The following is a 6,824-nucleotide window of genomic DNA, read 5'->3' as shown; positions in this document are numbered from 1 at the left end:
AAACAAAAGGAAGTTTTTCTTCATACAGCGCATGGTCAACCTGTGGAACTCCTTGCCAGAGGATGTTGTGAAGGCAAAGACTACAACGGTTCAAAAAAGAACTAGATACATTCATGGAGGACAGGTCCATCAATGGCTATTAGCCAGGATGGGCAGGGATGGTGTCCCTGGTCTCTGTTTGCCAGAAGCTTGGAATGGGCCACAGGGGATGGATCATTGATGAGTCCCTGTTCTGTTCATTCCCACTGTGGCACCTGGCATTGGCCGCTGTCGGCAGACAGGACACTGTGCTAGATGGACCTTTGGTCTGACCCAGTCTGGCCGTTCTGACGAGGCAGTAAGGGAGCTCAGCCCCAGTGCAGCAGAATACTTAAGTATAAGTTCATTCCTGTTCCCAAAGCACCTAAGCACATGCTTCACGTTAAAAATAAATTAATGGGACATATGCATCTGCTTACGTGCTTTGCTAAGGGATGATTTGCTGAATTGAGCCCTGAAAGTGCCAGTTTCATGGAAAGCCACACTGTTCCCCCTTTAATTCCCTCCTGAGCATTATTAATTTTAGGGTATGTCTGTATGTCAAAAAAAAGACCCACAGCAGAGAGTCTCAGAACCAGGTCAGCTGACTCGGGCACATGCTGCCGCTGCGGGGCTGAAAATAGCAGTATAGCCATTCCCACTTAGGCTGGAGCCTGGACTTTGAAACCCAGCGAGGCGGGGGAGGGTCTCAGAGCCTGGGCTCCAGCTGGAGTCTGAACATCTTTGCTGCTATTTTTGTCTCTGCAGCACGAGCCCCATGAGCCCAAGTTGGTTGACCCAGACTCCAAGGCTTGGTGGGCTTTTTGTCTGTCTGTTTTTTGCTGCGTAGCTGTACCTGCAGGGCCCAGTCCTGCTCTCCTTGAAGTCAGCGGCAAAAGCAGCGTTCATTTAAATGGGAACAGGATAGAGACCTTCTTCCAAAGAGCCGCCCAAGCCAGTGCAGACTCCTTTAGATGCACATTGGCAGGCTGCCCCAGTCCACTTCAGGCAGCAGGATGTTCCATGCTACAGGTATAAAACTTGCTTTCCTGCTTCTTCTCTTGCAATACGTCATCCCCTGTTAGTCTGAGAAGTGAGCGTCTGAAGTCTGTATTTTAGCACTTAATCCCTACAGGTTGAGTTCTTGGGGGTGGTCTATTTTATTTTAAGTGAAGAATAGACCAGGTTATGTTGTCATCTTTAAAACAGCAAGTGAAATTCCAGACCATCTGGCCAGCGAGAAGCGAGAAATGGGTTTGTGTCACTAACTTTGTATTGGTGAGACAGAAGATCGGTGATTGTCTAGTTAAGAAGCAGACGTCTGAAGGGAAGTATACTGAGATGGAGGGTGGACAGAAGGGATTAGCCAGAGGGAAGATATGAGAGTGATGGGGAGGCTGGGCGAAAGCAGTGATGTCTGAAAGAACTGTGGAAAAGACATTTGGAGCCTGGAGATAAACATTATCCACAAATGCTGCAGCTTGGTTGTTCTCTCCAGCTTCCCAAGAGGGTTATATTGTTCTTAACCCCTTGTAGTTTCTTTGAATGCTGTTCAATAAGCAGGACTGCAGTAATTTAAAATCCTTTGCCCCTGGCTGTTGTTTACATCTCCTGTACCAGTGTACCACATCTGTAGTTTAAAATTACCTGACAGTCGGTTACTGCCAGCTGCTCCATATGCTTTCTGTATCTGTCATTACTGCTTGCTTTTGGGTGCAAGTCATCCTTCCATTTGACCCTAAACAAGTACCTGTGTAAAACCACTAGCTCACATCAATCCTGTGAGATTTCCTTCAAAAACAGGAAATAATTCCATTACTGTACAGCTATATTTTGTTTAGAATATGCATAATTATTCCGCTGTGTGCACTGAACTCACTCCAGAAATGCAAAGTAACTGAGCTCAGATTTTTGTCGCTATTTTGTATTCATTTCAATTGTGTAAAAAGTGCACATTTTACTTTGAAACTGAGTCTTTGCTACTCACTAGGTGGATGTCTTTTAAAGCTGTAAATTTTCATGTTTATGATGATCAGTTTCAAAGTGCATTTTAATTTTCCCTTTGAAGAATTTTCACATGCATTGCTTTAAAATGGTGTCCTCTTCGGAAGAGAGGAGGAGGCTTTGGGTTAAATCTGGGCCATCTGAAATAAATATTCAGAAGGGACTTTAAACAAAAAACTGAATATAACTTGGATTTTTGTTGGCATTAACAGAGTTTTCTATTTCTGGACACTTTTTTGAAAGAAACTACCTAGCATTTGCTAAAAATCCACTCTGGATTCTTTTCTCAGTGATGAGATACAGTCTGTGGGTATATGGATGTGCATGTGTGCCGTGATGCTTTGTCTTATAGCTCGTAGACCCAGATCTTGGAATTTTTCATAAATTTGACCTGGGGTTATTTAAAGTCACGTAGACTGCGCATTAGAAACTAACAATGCCTCTTTGCAAATGACTCACTCTTCAGTGACCAGTGGAACAATAGCACATTTAAAAAAAAAAAAGTCAAACTGTGTGAGGGCATGTCTACACTAGAAACTTAAGTCAACCCATGTTAGGTAATTGCTGCAGTGGTTGATGTCTACCCTATGCTCTTTCTATTGGTAGTGCACATCATAGAAGATTAGGGTTGGAAGAGACCTCATCTAGTCCAACCCTCTGCTCAAAGCAGGACCAATCCCCAACTAAACCATCCCAGCCAGGGCTTTGTCAAGCCTGACCTTAAAAACCTCTAAGGAAGGAGATTCCACCAGCTCCCTAGGGAACCCATTCCAGTGCTTCACCACCCTCCTAGTGAAATAGTGTTTCCTAATATCCAACCGAAACCTCCCCTACTGCAACTTGAGACATTGCTCCTTGTTCTGTCATCTGCCACCACTGAGAACAGTCTAGATCCATCCTCTTTGGAACCCCCTTTCAGGTAGTTGAAAACAGATATCAAATCCCCCCTCATTCTTCTCTTCTGCAGACTAAATAAGCCCAGTTCCCTCAGCCTCTCCTCATAAGTCATGTGCTCCAGCCCCCTAATCATTTTTGTTGTCCTCCGCTGGACTCTCTCCAATTTGTCCCCATCCTTTCTGTAGTGGGAGGACCCAAACTGGATGTAATACTACAGATATGGCCTCACCAGTGCCGAATAGAGGGGAATGATCACTTCCCTCCATCTGCCGGCAACGCTCCTACTAATGCATCCTCACCAGGAGCACTTCCACCAGCTTAAGAGGAGTGTGTGTGGTGGGGGGAGGATCTCAGCTCTGCACGCAGTCCTTGACTGGAGCCCAGATGCCCTCTTCCAGGGCTCTTGGCTTCCCACCGCTGGGAGCCTGGCTGTCCCCCTGGGCTTCCCGCAGAGAGTCAGGACCCAGGGAGAAGCCGAGCTCTGAGTGGGGTAGGTGCAGCCTGGGTGGAAGCAGGGAGCTAGGACTCGGGGAACAGCCAGGTGGGGAGTGGGGTGGGTGCAGGCTGGCTGGGAGCAGGGAGCACAGACACGAGGGGCAGCTGGGCTCTAGCCACCCCAGTGACAGCCCAGCTTTCTTGTAAATTTGAATCCTTTCTGGAGACAAGAATGACGGCAAACAGCCAATGTAAGGAACGCAGCATCGACACAGACAGTGCATCACCCTAACTACACCGATATAAGCCCTGTGCCTCTTGTGGAGGTGGAGTTGTGATGTCGGTGTAGCAGGGCACTTACATTGGCAGGAGCAAGGCTGTAGTGTGTACACTGACATAAGCTGCCTTACGTCGACCTAATTGTGTAGCGTAGACCAGGCCTGAGGGTCTGTCTTGGACAAGACCGACAAGCATGGAAATGTTTGCCTGCCGAAACCTGCATTTGTGTATATGACTGGGCACACTGAGATCCACTGCTGGAAAGTGCAGTGTTAGCTGCAGTACCTGAGGCTGAGATTTCTAAGGAGCCTATGGGAGTTGGGTGCCCAGCAATGTTCCCTTTAATACTTTCCATCTGTGTGCGGAGTAAATTTTATGTGCACTGAGGTATGTGCAGATGTGCGCCACCTGTCGAAACAAAAAACCTAGATATAATACGCCTCTGCCCTGATACAGTGTGACCCGATATAACATGAATTCGGACATAACGCAGTAAAGCAGTGCTCTGGGGGTGCGGGGCCGCGCACTCCGGCGGATCAAAGCAAGTTCGATATAACGCGTTTTCACCTATATAAGATTTGTTGGCTCCTGAGGACAGCGTTATATCGGGGTAGAGGTGTAGATATTTTTTAAAAGTTACCATAGGGATAATTACTCCAGCCAGGACAGGTTAGGCATTTTATTCCTCACTGCTCAAACTAAAATGCATACACCAGTCAAAGCACTAAAATAACACGCTTTGAAAGAACAAAATTACACATCTGAAAGAATTTTTTGTGAGTCCTGAACAGAATTTTTAAAGATTTATCTTGTGGTTTGTGCATCTTTTCCCAAAAAATTGAAATCAGCTACAAGAAAATTTAGAATACTGTCAATTTATCCTATTCTGTATGGACCACATTGTTGTTAGTACACTTATATTAAACGTAGCACTAAATATTTACTGTATTCTAATGCTTTTGGGTTGACCTGACCACTCTGAACATTAAAGATTTCCTGTCATTTTTTTAAGAGGTGGGGGATCCTAAATCCCTGTGTCCTGATTGGATTTGAATTTGAGTAATTACGTTTTGCCAACCTAAATTCCTCTTGCATTTTAACTGGATAATAGTGGTATTCATTTTCTTTCTGAACTGCTGGCGCATGTTGCTAAGCAGTGTTAAAAAACCTGGCGTTTCAGTGGTGGATGAAGTGATTGCGATATATTGCTTACCTGCCTCACAGGGATGTTGAGAGCTAATACACCAAATTTATCCCTGAGGTAAGTCCATTGACTTCAGTGGAATTACCTCAAGGATGGGTTGTAGACATGTTGAGATGCTCTGGTGCAAAATTCTGTATGAGTGCAAGGTGGAATTTTCTGCAGGCTCACGCATGTTTCCTGGAAGTCAGTTTAAAATGGTGTTACGGGCTGGAAAAGCATGTCAGCCCTTTCACCCAGCAAGTGCTGCACTGCAGCTGGTTACTGTGCTTGTGGAAAAGCAGGAAGGAGAAGTTAAGGTGAAAGCTCCATGACCCCATGCTCAGATCAGCTTGATTCCAGAGTCCCTTGCCTTAGGGAGAAGAGAGGAGCGCAAGGAGAGAAGCTGCAACTGGACGTTTTGGCCTATGGAAATTGTATTGACTTGAGCTGGTTCAGGAAAATACTCCTTTTCGTTAACCAGTTCCCTGGCTAATTTGAAGACCCATAAGACAAATTAAGTGTTGGCAGGGAAGTTTTGTGTGAGATAATCTGGCCTCTGTACAATGTCCTTTAAATCTTTTGAGAATGAAATATCTTTCCACTGAGCCGAGAAAGACCATCCAGGCAGAACTGACAGACCCCTTTGTCTAACAAGAAAAGCCTGAATCAGAGAGAGTCAGATTAGTCAACCATATTTGGTAATAAAGTTGTTAAGAGTTCAGACAGCTTTTGAAACATTGAGACATTTGGATTACATCAACTGCATGTAGATTCTTCCGTGGGTTTGCAGTTGAGACAAATCCACAACCTCCAAGATTCATTCCAAAGAAACGTACGTATATGTCTGTATCCCCAACCTTTAGATTCCTCTAGTAACTGCAGAGCATAATTGATGCAGAAACTTGAAATAACTAAGGCTGTAAAAGAGTGAAGTGGGTGGGTGAGGTTCTGTGGCTTGCAATGTGCAGGAGGCGCAGACTAGGTGATCACGATGGTCCCTTCTGACCTTAAAGTCTATAAATCTGCGAGACCCCTGCAGAGAAAGAGGATGGTCTTGTGCAGTGGCTCTCAAACTTCTTTACTGGTGACCCCTTTCCCATAGCAAGTCTCTGAATGCAACCCCCCCCCCGCTTATAAATTCAAAACATTTTTTCTATATTTAACACCATTATAAATGCTGGAGGCAAAGCGGGGTTTGGGGTGGAGGTTGACAGCTCGCAACCCCTCATGTAATAACCTTGTGACCCCCTGAGGGGTCCCGACCCCCAGTTTGAGAATCCCTGGTCTTGTGGCTAAGAGACTGAACTGGACTCACAAGATCTGGGGTCAGGTCCCACCATTGCCATAGACACCATGTGTAACCTTGGGCAAATCACTTAATCTCTGGGCCTCAGTTCCCCATTGGCTAAATGGGCAGAGTGGTCCTTCTGTTGTCGTGTCTCCGTAGATTGTAATCCCTTAAGGGCAGGGGCTTTCTCTCACCATCGAACAGTACAGCAACAGTCTTGGCTCTGGATGCTACTGTTGTATGAATAATAATATGGGGCAAGTGTGAATTAGCTAGTGATTTATCCTAGCAAGACTATTGAAACGGGGCAGATGTTTTCCCTGTGTGCAGTACGGAGCCTCTTCCAACAAAGTTGCTTTTCATTGCAGAGGTGTATGCAGGCTTTCTCCATTTTAGCCATGTCTGCTGGATCCTACTGCAGGTGTCTGTATACCTGGGTTCAAAAAAGAATTAGCGAAGTTCATGTCAGATAGGTCCATTAATGTCTGTTAGCCAAGATGGGCAGGGATGCAGCCCCATGCTCTGGTGTCCCTAAACCTCTGGCTGCCAGAAGCTGGGACCGGACAATGGGATGGATTAATTAATCCTCTGTTCTGTTAATTTCGCCTGCTGCTGGCATTGGCCACTGCTGTAGATTGACAGCTGGATGGGACCCCTGGACCATGGCTTCTCGGGCCATTCTCTCTGGCTTCCACTTCTCTTGCAGCAGCAGCCCAGCAG

Source organism: Mauremys reevesii, linkage group 17 (genome assembly GCF_016161935.1).
Source record: "Mauremys reevesii isolate NIE-2019 linkage group 17, ASM1616193v1, whole genome shotgun sequence".
Classification (NCBI taxonomy): domain Eukaryota; kingdom Metazoa; phylum Chordata; order Testudines; family Geoemydidae; genus Mauremys; species Mauremys reevesii.
Note: the sequence above shows the minus strand (reverse complement) of the source record.